The sequence below is a fragment of the Callithrix jacchus genome, chromosome 9 (genome assembly GCF_049354715.1).
Source record: "Callithrix jacchus isolate 240 chromosome 9, calJac240_pri, whole genome shotgun sequence".
Taxonomy (NCBI): Eukaryota; Metazoa; Chordata; class Mammalia; order Primates; family Cebidae; genus Callithrix; species Callithrix jacchus.
This window is the reverse complement of record NC_133510.1, coordinates 50891855-50905082: the sequence shown is the minus strand read 5'-3', so window position 1 is coordinate 50905082 and position 13228 is coordinate 50891855.

Below are 13228 nucleotides of genomic sequence, written 5' to 3'. Positions count from 1 at the left end.
TGTATCGAGGAAGATTACTTTGGTTGTTCTATTTTTTTTTTATTTTTTAGAGCTTGCTTCATAATCAAAAAAAGTTGATCATACCATCAACTGACATGATTTAAAAGCTCAGGCTTACTGGTAAGACTGGGTTCTCATTTCCCAAAAAAAAACCAGAACTTCAGTTGCCTGTCACAGCGGCTTGCATTACCTTAAAAGTCACGCCAAGCCAATAAAAAAGTATAGTTTCTAGGGGGTGTGTCATAATTTTTTAACCCCATGTGGAAAACTCCTTTTCTAACCAGAATCCCAGAAAACTTTAACAAAGAGGTGGAAATGGGCAGCCCCAGGAATCTGCTCATGACTCAGATGGGTTTTGTGTTTATCCCTTGCCACATCCTTCACCCAGCCCGTCCTCTTCCATTATTCCACTGCTAGCAGTGAGAACGTTTCCGGTGCAGAAACGGTAACCCCTCTTAATATACTCAAGATTTGTTTGGAACTGGACCTAGGACTAAGGTTCACAATGTAATGAGTTATCTGTCATCTCTGTCCAAATTTACCACTCAGACTTTCCTTGTAACTCTCAAATGCCAGAAGAGTGCAAATTTCTTGAAGAAAGAGACCAAATATTTTTACCTTTGAATCCAGCATCTACCACGACACTTCATCTAAAGAAGAAGTGCATCCATTATTAATTGGGAAAATACTTTTGTCACATTGTGAGATGCTACCATAACTGCTTTATTTTTAAAATTTCTTCCATTCACACATTTTTATTAAAGACCTGCCTATACAAAAACCAGTGCTGGGTATGGGGGAGCCACCAAGGTGGATTCTCCATGGACTCCCATCTTCAGTTCTGCCCCAGTTCTTCCTAGGCCGTAAGTATGGCTCATTTTGGGTAGCAGCCCCAACATGAGGGGAGGGCAGCCCAGAGTCATATTCCGAGAAGCAGAGATTAGAGTTAATGTGGTACCAGAGATAAGTCAACACTCGAAATCTAGTTTTGAGTTAAGAGAGTCTTCGAAACTAGTCAGTCAATAGCAAGCATCAGAACCCAAGACTAGATTCCAAATCAAAGCAAGCAGGCCTGTCAAAAAAACAAGAAGAAAACGGGGAAATAAGAAAAATGCTTGGACTGTTTTCTGCTGTTTCAAAAAGTGAATGGATCTCTTGGAAAAACCCAAGCCCCATTTCCCCAAGAGCAAGATTGCTGGTAGAGACACACCCTGTCAATTGAGAGGAGGACTATTCACAAAAAAAACTGTAACAGAAGTCAGCTGTTTGGGAGTGCCAAGTGAAGTTCACAGAAATTTTATGAAATTCAGAAAAAGAAAGAAGCAGTTTCAGTTGGGAGTGGCTGAAAGGGTTTTTGAACTAGGACATGAAATACACAAAGAGATTTTTTTTTTTTTTTTTTTAGCAGAGGAATGCCTAGTATTCAAAGTTCCTTTGGAAATAAATGGTATGAAGATGGAGGGATCAAAAGCTCAAATGCCCTTAGAGGGAGTGGGATTAATACAAACACACTGGGTGGGCAGATACAGGACAATTGTGGCTAACGTGTATATTGCCACCAATCCTAAAATCTGCCTAATTACATAACCTGTTAACACACTCTGGGGGTGCAGTGAAAGGATGACACAAAATACTTCCCAGAGCCATATCCTGCCTTGAACAGCCAATTGGAGATCCCTGGTGTGTACCAACAAAACCTGTGGCTAATGTTGATAAATTAAGTTGATGTGGGTTCTGGCTGTTTTTTAACATCTAGTAGTTGCATTTCCATAAGTATCTTACATCCTTCAAATCATCATCACACAAGGAAAATCCGAATATATTCCTAGAATGCCTCTGCTTTGGTTTACAGCCAACTCAAGGAAACTGTGGCCATTTCTTTATGAAAATTACCATATCACCCATTGGATCACAGTCATTCTCCATCTTAGTCAGCAAACCTGCCTCATTAGGGTCCTTGGATAAGCACAAAAATATGACCTCAAAGGATAAATAGTGCCCATTAAAAAGTATGTTCAAAACATGAGTCCTGAACAGAGTTCCAAAGAGGAGTCCCCAAAGAGTCCTAAATAACAGAAGAGCCATTAGAATAAATGCATAATATTCTAAAAGCCCCACTGTAAAAGATATTCTCTGCTTCACTGAATGTATATTTATTTTATCACTTTCATGAGTATCTTATACAGAAAGTAAAAAAGTTGCTATTAATTACAAAGAGATTGGGTTTCAAAACTGATTCACTCTGATTCTGTATAGTCTTGAAGACGTTATTAGTCCTCTCTAAGCTTCCATTTTTGTCTTCATTAAAATGGAGCAATTACAATACTTCAGAGGGTTGTCATGAGCAATACAGTATATTACAATACAGTAATATAAATAGAATGTCTAGCACAATGACAGTCGTCGAGGCACTCTGGAAGTGGTGGCTACTGATTTATTATTTATGGAATAATAAATGAGTGTGTAATACTCTGAATAATGGTAAAGTTCATCATGAGCCTTCAGGAGCTTTCAGAAATGGCTGAAGAAAGTGAGAAAAGTGAAGGAAACGCAACACTCTGACAATAGGTCCGAAAAATACATAGGCACGAGAAATTTAATTAATCCCACACACATTCAGAGGGTGAACTTGGCCCATTAAGTGGATATTTTAGGGAGGCCACTCTTGTGTGATGTACAGGAGAACATTCAAACAATTGATCTGCCCCGATTTCCAAATGACAGCCTGGGGGTCATTTTCCTTAAAAATTTAAGCCCTCTCCCACCCAAAAGAATGCCAGCTGCTCTTTCTGATGGCCCAGCATAGCCCCTGAGCAAAATCAGCTCACCAACTCCTGTGAAGAATCACAGCTCACTTCAAGTCTTCAGTGACACTGCTTTTTATCTGCTTTCTTCTATGGGGAGAAAACAACTACGTGGATTCCTAAATTACTGACTTACTTAATTGACACTGAAACACATTTTTTTTTTTAGATTTTAATGTCTCTTAAATGACAGTGTACATTTTAATCCACTGCCTGTTAGTTATCCCTGCCTGTGCAGTTCTGAACTTGATCACAACCACTAATGATGACATCACTTCACTTGAATTACGTGCCTGGTTGTTAAAACAGGTGTTTAATTGCTACTTAAAAGATCTTTAGAAAAATTATGATTCTGCATTAAAGCAAATGTTAATATGTTCATAGAAAGACACAGAATAGCAGTGGGGCACAAATTTGATATTAGAAAAGTAAATATTTGTTTTTGGAGAAATGACGAAAATTACATATTTACTTGAAAAGCGAAAATCAAGTGTTAAATCTTCAGAAAGAATTGCATCGTAATCAGTAGCACTTTTTCCTTTATAGTGGTAAACAAAGTAGTGGTGCAATTTCCAATGTACTGCATCTTACATTGGTTGAAATATGTTATTTAATGATCTCAGTGATTGGCCTAATTTCTTAGGATCCTAAATTCTAAAATCAGTGCAGTTGTGCATAAGAAGTACATTAAACTCTATTTTTCTATAATCATACTTCAAAAACTGAAATTCAACATATTCTTTCCAGAATAAAGCCAGAGGATAGATAAGAAACCGTTACAGGGCCGGGCGCGGTGGCTCATGCCTGTAATCCCAGCACTTTGGGAGGCCGAGGCGGGTGGATCACGAGGTCAAGAGATCGAGACCATCCTGCTCAACGTGTTGAAAGCCGTCTCTATTAAAAATACAAAAAATTAGCTGGGCATGGTGGCGCGTGCCTGTAATCCCAGCTACTCAGGTGGCTGAGCGGGGGAGAATTGCCTGAACCCAGGAGGCGGAGGTTGCGGTGAGCCGAGATCGCGCCATTGCACTCCCGCCTGGGTAACGAGCGAAATTCCATCTCAAAAAAGGAAACCGTTATAGATAGATATATAAATATGTTTGATGCAATGATAATGTGCTTTCGTCTCTCCAGAAAAGCTAGGCCCCACTACATTGGACAATGGTAAACCTGGTAATCAACAGGATGATAAACCTGTTTACCATCATGATGAGAAGAGGTTAGAGAAGGAATGAGGAGTGTTGTCAATGGACTGGAGAGGAAGGAAAGGAGACACGGAAGCTGGATAAGTGGAGGAGTATGAAGGGGAGAAGCACATGAACATTCCCTGAGAGCCTTGGTCTGTGTGGCCCTCGGCTAGGTGACTCGTACTCCGCAGGTTTGCACGTGTCATCAACAGAACCATTCATCAAATACGTATTGAGTATTCATTACCTTCCAGGCTGAACTAGGGCCGAGGATGCATTAATAAACAAAACACACAAAATTCTTAATTTCATAAAACATTCTAGTGGAGGTAGGGGGAGGAAGAGGCAGACAATAAATAAACATAATGTATGTAAGTTATATGCCTTACAAGTACATTATAGACAGTTGGAAAATAATAGACGATTTGAAAAACATAGAGTAGAGTAAGAGGAGTGGAGGTGCTGAGATAGGAGACGATTGTAAATAGGATGCTCATACAAGGCCTCAATGCAAAGGGAACAATGAAGCAACATCACGAATGGAGTAAGGGAGTGAGCAATGGAGGTACCTGTTTCAGCCAAAAGCAACTGCCACTGCAACAGGCTTAGGGAAACAGCATGCTTAGCAGGTTCACTGTAGCTAGAAAGGTTGTGTGGGCATTCTGGAGGCAGGGAGGGGAATGGGAGGATGTCAGGTCAGGGGAGAAATGGATGGAGATCATGCAGAGACTTTTAGGCTATTGATAGGACTTCAGCTTCTACTCTGTGTTATATGGAAATTTTGAGTAGAGGAGTTCTATCATTTGACTTACATTCTTTAAGAAGAAAATAGTACTCAAACATCTTTTAATGAATGGATGGATAAACCAGCTGTGGTATATATATACAATGGAAGATTATTCAACTTTTTTTTAATCAAGTACTGAGACAGGCTATAACCTGGATAAATCTGGGAAACAGTATGCTAAGTGAAGAGCACTAGCTTCAACGGGTCACATATTGTGTGATTCCACCTATATGAAATATCCAGAATAACCGAGTACACAGGGACAGAAAACAGAAAGATGGTTGTCCATGTGGGGGGAAGAGTGGAGAGTAACTGCTTAATGGATATGGGGTTTTCTTTGAGGGTAATGAAAATATTTCAAAACTAGATAGAGATGATGGTTGCACGACATTATGAACATACTAAATACCAATGAATTGTTCACCTTTAAATGGTTAATTTTATGTTATGTGAATTTCACCTCAACTGTTAAAAAAGGAGGAGGAGAGCAGGAAGGGAGGAAGGGAAGGAGGGAGGGAGGGAAGAAGGAAGGAAAGAGCAGGAAAGCAAGCAAGAAAAGAAAGAAAGGAAGAAAGAATGAAAGAAAGAAAGAGAAAGAAAGAAAAAGAAAGGAAGGAAGGAAGGGAAAGAAAGAAAGAAGAAAGAAAGAAAGAAAGAGAAAGAAAATAAAGGAAGGAAGGAAGGGAAAGAAAGAAAGAAGAAAGAAAGAAAGAAGAAAGAAAGAAAGAAAGAAAGAAAGAAACAAAGAAAGAGCCCCACCACAGATGCAGCAGTAGAGAAAGAAGCCACATCTGAGTCATATCTGTACCAAGTCTTATCTGGCACTTCCCTTCTTCTATAATCCAGAATATTTTTTCAAATTTGTTGTAAACGTAAGCTTTTTAGCAGCTCTAGAAAAACATGCTTAAGATGCAGAGACTCATACCCCAACCAGCTTTTAAAACATACTTAGATCCATTTAAATGCCGTTTTAAGAGGTGAAATCATGACCTAGTCACTTGTTTGTTGAACCAGAAATTAGTGGAATTAAAAGACACCTTGAATGTCATGAGTGACAACTTAATATTCCACAGGCAGTTGGCTGGGGTGCGGGGGGCAGATTTTTATTTCCTAAAATACAGGCATAACCAAAGATTTCCTACTACATTTGAGAATGTTGTTAATTCTTAAAGCAGCTGGCATTGCTTCATTTTAGAGGAAGAATCTAAGCTGCAGGGAGGTCTCATCACATGCCCAATGGCACACAGCTCAAAAGCGGCAGATTATTCCAATTCATGTTCGTGGAACTCCAAAGCCCACGTGTTTCTCACTGTCTGTGCAGCCTCCCACCACACTAGAGCCATTCCCAAGGAATATCTGAGGCTGTGGTAGACACTATAGAAAATAAGAGATGGGACAGTAACCTAAGAAAAATGGAAGAATGGAAATAGGACATACCTAAGGAATAGTAAAACTTAAATGTTTATGGTATTTTAAAGCTCTTGTGTTTATATTATAACAATATCTAATTTTATGTAGTACTTCCCAAAGCCACCTCTTTACTTGGCCTTCCCAATGCTGCTGTAAGAAGTAGTGGGGGTCTTGTTTTCTCCAGTTTGCAGGTGGGAAAGCTGATACCGATGGAGGTTATGTGACCTGCCTGAAGGCACAAAGCCAGGAAGTAGCAAACCTGGGCTTTGACCTGTCTTTGAACAACAAACCCAGTGACATTCCCATAGTACCATCTTTCCTATGGATTAAAAAATAAACATTACATATGCACAATTCCAAAATATTCTTATGGGCAGTATGAGAATACACCTACCTTTGGGGAACATTTTGTATGCTCCAATAACTGTTATGCAATAATACTCTTCATAGCTTTGTTGGTTTGGGGTTATTTTAGCATTTTCAGATTTGACAAACTGGCATAATATATATTGGCCACTCATTCTCTGGCAATAAAAAGTACATCATCTACGTAATCTGCAAAGAATGTGGTACCCTAACTGTATTGCAAAAATAAGCCAGAAGCAGACTGCCCATCATCGCCCCCACCAAAGGTGACAGAAAATAGATTATCTGCTGTTCTCATCTTCACTCTTAGTCCAGCAAAAGAAAAAGAAGGAAAGAACGCACAGTGCACAAATTCTCTCAAGTTTTATCAAAGCACAGGTGACATCAAAATAACCCTTCCCTCTCATTTTCTAAGTACATCAGCAAGAAGGTGCACAGTAATAACATCAAGAACTAAGGCGATGTTTAGAAGTCACAATTGTGAGATCTCTAGAAATAGATGTATCTTTTCTGTCAAAACATATTAATTGTTGCTTCAGCTCTTCGACCTGTGTCCCTGAAGCAGTCAACATGAGCATGTGCTAGACTCTGCTCAGGCTGAGCAATGAACTTGAGACTGAACTTGCCAGGCACCGGCAATTCCACTTCTCCCTTAAGGATCCCCTGCAATGCAGAGTAAAAGCCAATGTCCTTTCTGCAGCCTAAGGACCTATCCTATCTTGCCCATGCTCCTTACCCCTCCCACCCCACCCCCAGCCTCTGGTCGCACTTCTCCCCCTGGCTCACCTACTTCAGCAAAACAGTCTCCTCACTGCTTCTCAAACCCACGGGGCCGGCCTGTGTTTCAGAGCCTTTGCACATGGCGGTTCTGTCTGTGTAAAATGCTTTTCTGTATAGATAGTCAGCTCTTTCAACTCTTTCAAGTCCTTGCTGAAATACCACCTTCCCAGCAAGGTTTTTCCCAGATGCCTGTTATAGGCCAAAGTAGGCATGGGGGAGGGGGGCATGTGTTATCCTCCATGCCCTCAAATTCATATGTCAAGGTTCTAACCCTCGGCATCTCAGAATGTGACTGTGACTAGATTTGCAGATAGGATCTTGAAAAAAGTGATAACGTTAAAAATGAGGTCACCAGGGTGTGCCCTAATGCAATATGATGGGAGTCCTTATAAGAAGAGGAGATGAGGGCACAGGTAGAGGGAAGACCAACTGAAGACACAAAGAGGGGCCATCTACAAGCCAAGGAGAGAGGACTCAGAAGCAACCCACCCTGCTGGCACTGAGATATCAGACTTCTAGCCTCCAGAACCGTGAGAGAATAGGTTTCTGTTGTTGAAGCCACCCAGTCTGTGGGACTTTGTGATGACCGCCCTAGCAAATGAATACAATGCTCTAATTAGAATTCACCCCACTCCCACTCCCACTCCCACTCCTTCTGTCTCTTTTTTCTGTTTTGTTTTTTTCAAAGCCCTTATCATCATCTAACACATGATATATTTCACTTGTACATTTTGTTTACTATTTATCTCCCTTTGCTAAAATCTAAGCTCTATCATAGCAAGGATTTTTGTCTGCTTGTTCATTGCTGTTACCTTAGCTCTAAGCAGCGACTGGTTCGTGGTATGTGCCCAGTAAATATCATTGGGTTACTGGAGACACCTCCCTACCATCACCACAGAATGCCCTGTGGGACTAAACAGGCTGCTGGAGCTATGAGGAGGAGGAGGAGGAAGAAGAAGAAGAAATGTGGGGACATTTGGCATGAAAATGATAAGTTCTGCTTTGGGAGAGCTTCTCAGCTTCTTTTTGATCCGCTTCTGAGATTGGCAGCCACAGGCAGCTCTTTATCTTCTAATTCTGCCTTAAACATCTACAGAGCCCACAATGGGCATCCCCCGCCCCCCGCCTTCATCATTGCTTCCTGTCTCTCCTCTGCATTTCAAACCAAAGCGGAGGTTAGGAGGGCAGATGAGCTGGGCATCTGGGTTGGGTATGAGCCTCTTCCACAGCCCTGCGTTGGCTGATGCCGGTGACTTTTTTTTTCTTTTTCCTTTTTTTTTCTCTCTATCTTTTCTCTCATAACTTCTACACACCATCTGTTCTCTTTACTGCAGTTAAATATGTCTGTGTTTCTTTGTATTGCAGGCCTACATGCTCTCTGATGGTGGGAATCCACTAATAAGAGGTGTTCAATTCTAGCAAACTTATCGGTGCTCATGTCTTCCATGGGTTCTGCTCTGAATTTATTCTTTCAAAATGCAAAATAAAAATTATGTGTTGGATCTCTGCTAGGTACCAGGAGACATGCTAAGCAGTGAGGAAAAAAGATAAAATCCTTACCATCATGGAGCTCAGATTCATAAAGGAAATTGGCTCAGCCCAGGTTCCCCAGAAAATAGAGCCTGAGGATAAGTTTGTGTGCTGAAGCTCTATTAGGGAACAGTGAGAGTGACGGGAAAGAGACATGAGGTCAACCAGGATGTTGACGGCAATGAATGAGTGATCTAACCAGTGCTTTATGAAAATAGCCAGGCTCTTGGCCAGATAGGACATCACAAAGGTTAGAAGCATGCCTTAGGTCAGACCAAGGGAAGGAGAGAGGGGAATGAAATTTAGATGCCAGCTTCCTCCCCCGCTCCAGGAGGAGTTAACTTCTCCAACCTCTGGATGGTACCTGGTCTCTTTAGCAGCCAAGGGGAAGGTAAATTCCACAACCTGCTCCATGGCACTTTATCTGAGTCCGGAGTCAAGAAAGAGCCAGAGATGATTGATTACTGCAGTGGCAACAGCAGAGCAAGAGAGACAAAGAGAATCTGAGATGGTCTCCATGATGATACAGAGATTTACCATCTACTGTAATAAAAAAAAACTTATTGTTATCAAAAATGGCTAACAGCAATGTAGGGTCATCAATATAACAAACATATCACTCCAGTGGGAGATGTTGATCATGGGGGAGTCCATGCATCCATGGGGCAGAGGTATATACGGGAAATCTCTGTACCTCCTGTTCAGTTTTGCTGTGAACATAACACTGCTCTATTTCTAAAATGGCTAACAAGATAAAATGCTGTGATAGCCACGGTTTTATTTTGTTGTTCTGCAATAACAACTGGGGTTGATAGGGAAATTTAAGGCTATTTTTGTTAACTCTGGGGCACACCCAATGCTAAATACATCTGCCACTCATAACAGATCTTATTATTTGCCCACAACACCAATGTCTTTTAATCTTGGTCATGGAATTTTTTGGGGTTTGAATGTGTCTAGTGCCAGAAGATGAACTGTGGATGAGCTAAGCCAGAAGTCAGCAAATGATGACCCAAATCTGTCCCGAAGCTGGTTTTTGTAAGGCTCATGAGCTGAGAAGAGCTTTCACACTTTTTAGGGGTTTAGAAGAAAGAGGAGGAAGGAAGATAGGCAGGAGGAGAAGGAGAAGGAAGAGAAGGGGTAGGGGGAAAGAAGAGGAGGAGGATGAAAAGGAGGAATAAGAGAGGGGAGGGGGAGAAGAAAAAATATACAACAGAGACCATATGTGACCCACAAAGCCTAAAATATTTACTATTTTTCCCTTTACAAAAAAAAAAAATTTGTCCATTCCTAATCTAAGCCAATGATTGTCCTGAACACATGAGCCGTATCTGACCAAAAAGATTATGAGGGGACTTCTGCCTAGGGCAAGTGATTTTGGAGGGAGGGCATATCAGCATCTCCCTTGGCTCCCCACTTGGGGAGAGGGAGAGGAGCTTAGGGGCGGTACACCTTATTTTTCATTTCTGAACATCATTAAAATTCAATTTAAACAATTATTCTTACAGCCAAGATGGAAGTGATTTAATTTCTTCGTGAAGACTGGTGTTCTTCTTTTTATTTTAAGGACAAGGAATTTTCCATTCAAAGGTTCCGGGGCAGTGAAGAGCAGATCACCTGCACTCTGTAGACAAGCCCCATTGGAACAACCATCTGAAGATGAAAGCCTGGGGAGTCTGGCAAAACCTTGGGGAGAAAACTCAAGATGATTGTACCATGACTTTAAATCACCGGCTCCTAGCAGCCTTCACATGTCAGCAATTATCAACAAAAGCAATCCAGGAAGGCTGTGGTTGGGTCTCCTACGGTTTGAGTGTTCCCTTTGAGGGAACACCTCTTGTCTGTGTGTCAGAAACAATTTAATTGCTGTGTATTTAGTTTTTTGAACGGATTTTACTCCATACCATCAATGACACCAGCTCTCCCATCATTCTTGTGAGCACCTGGTGGTGGGAAGTGTTAGTATCAGCTGCCTAAACTCACCAAAGAGAAAGTGAAAGCACAAAGCATTGATGCTATTGTCTTACCAGCCTGTACCAAGTTAGGGGCTGAGGCCCAGTATGAGCCCAAATCCTGTTAGTCCACCAAGCTCCCTTTGCATACTCTCATCAAGAACTGAGTTTCCAGGGACTAGAAATAAAAAACTGTAAAGAATTAATGTTACCCAGCTGCTGGCTATTTCCCACTGCATTGCTCACACAAGCTGTGCTCCAGCCACATTGATCTGTGGCCCTCACCTGAGCACTCTGTCCACTTTCACATCTCTACTTCTTTGCTCATCTGGGTCCTTGGGTCCAGAAAGCCATTCAATCCTTTGTGCATCAATTACAAGCATTTAAGGGCACCTATAAAGCATCAGGCATTTTCAGGCTGTGGGGGCATAAATGTAGGCAACAGTTTCTGTCATGAAAAACCTCAAGATAGAGAGACACATGACAAGGGATTAAACCACAGTGTGATAAATGCTAAGAGAGATGTAAATTATGCCTTGAGAGCCCTGAAGATGGAGCAATTAACTATGGCTAGATTGTAAAGGGGAAGAAAAAAAGGGAAATTTTACAGAGTTGTCATTTGAACCCATTTAAATCCTTCTTGTCCTCCAAAAGATCAGCTCAAATGCAACCTTCGGTGCCTTCCCCAGTGATGATCGTCATTTTGTTGGTGCCTCACCTGTAGCACGCCAGTACACTTGTGCCCTAGGCAGTTGCATGCTTGTCTTCCTCACAAGACTGCAGGCTCCTTAAGGGCAGCATCCAAAGAAAATCTGACCTTGCGTTTTCAAATCCCATCCCGTAGGATCTTGTATACCCTATGATCTAAAAAATCATTTAGGAACTAAATTGAATTGAATTTTCTAAGGATTTCATTGAGACAAGCAGCAATGTAAGAGTTCTAAAATTCCTGGGCAGTTACGATGCTTAAAAATAGCATCTGCAGCAACAGCAAGATGAAAATGTCACAGATGAAACAACAGCTCACAAAAACACCTCACAGCTTGTGAATTTCAAAAAGAAACAGTGCCTACTGGTAAGGACACAGCTGGTCAATTTCTAGGTGCTATAGAGGTTAAGATGCACACACATGGCTAACATAAGATACAAGATGCAGAGAATAAACCCAGATGGTTAAGTTCCATAGAAGCAATGAAGGAACTGTGACTAATAGAGGCATGTAGGGTCACCCTGACTATTTTTAACAAGAAAAGAGGAGGAAGATCGGCCACACACAAGAGAATCAGCCAAAATGCAAGGTTAAGAGGAGTCAGAATTATCCCAGTGAAAGAATCTCTCATCCCGTAGCTTGCAGAGTAGCCCAAATTAAACAAAGATTCCTGCGAATGCCTCTGAATGCTGCAGAGAGGGAAGAGCCGTCACAGAAAGGAGCAAGGGCACTCCTGGGACTGAGGGAGAGAAGGGAATTCTAGGCTCCTGTAGGTGACAGTGCACATTGGCCTCAGCACCTCTACTTCTTTTGTGGAGAAAACTGTTGGAGAAACAAGAAAACGAAATATTAGAGTATTTAAATTTTAGACCATCAAAATACTATTGTTTCTAAGTTTATTTTGTTACAGGGTCAAAAATTTACACACAGCTCAGACATACCCAAAATTGGTTTTATTTATTGTCCATAAATGATTTCACCTAAAATCCCAGACTCCATCCTGCCGCTGGAGGGGTGGGGGTGGGGGAGGGGTGGGAAATGGAAAGGGGAAGAAGAGTAAATAGGTCAGAGTCCTGGTAGAAAATGTATGCTACATTCAAACTGGGGAATGGATAAGAGTTTAATAACAGATTGATTTTTTTTTTTTTTTTTGAGACAAACTCTCCCTCTGTCACCAGGCTGGAGTGCAGTGGCGCGATCCTGGCTCACAGCAACTTCCATTTTCCAGTTTCAAGCAATTCTCCTGCCTCAGCCTCCTGAGTAGCTGGGACTACAGGCACGCACCACCATGCCCAGCTAACTTTTTTTGTATTTTTAGTAGAGACAGGGTTTCACCACGTTGGTCAGGATGGTCTCGATCTCTTGACCTCGTGATCCGCCCACCTCGGCCTCCCAAAGTGCTGGGATTACAGGCATAAGCCATCGCGCCTGGCCCAGATTGATTTTTTTTTTAAGGCATTGTGTTAGTGTGTTTGTGCTGCTATAACAAAATACCACAGATAAGATAATTTATAAAGAACAAACATGTATTTCTCACAGCTCTGGAGGCTGGGAAGTCCAAGATCAGGGTGCCAGCAGGTTTGGTGTCTGGTGAAGTCTGGCTCTTTCTGATTCCAAGATGGTGCCTTGCTGTTCATTCTCCAGTGGAGACAATGCTGTGTCCACACAGGGTGGAGGATGGAATGGAAAAAAGAGTTCCTAAC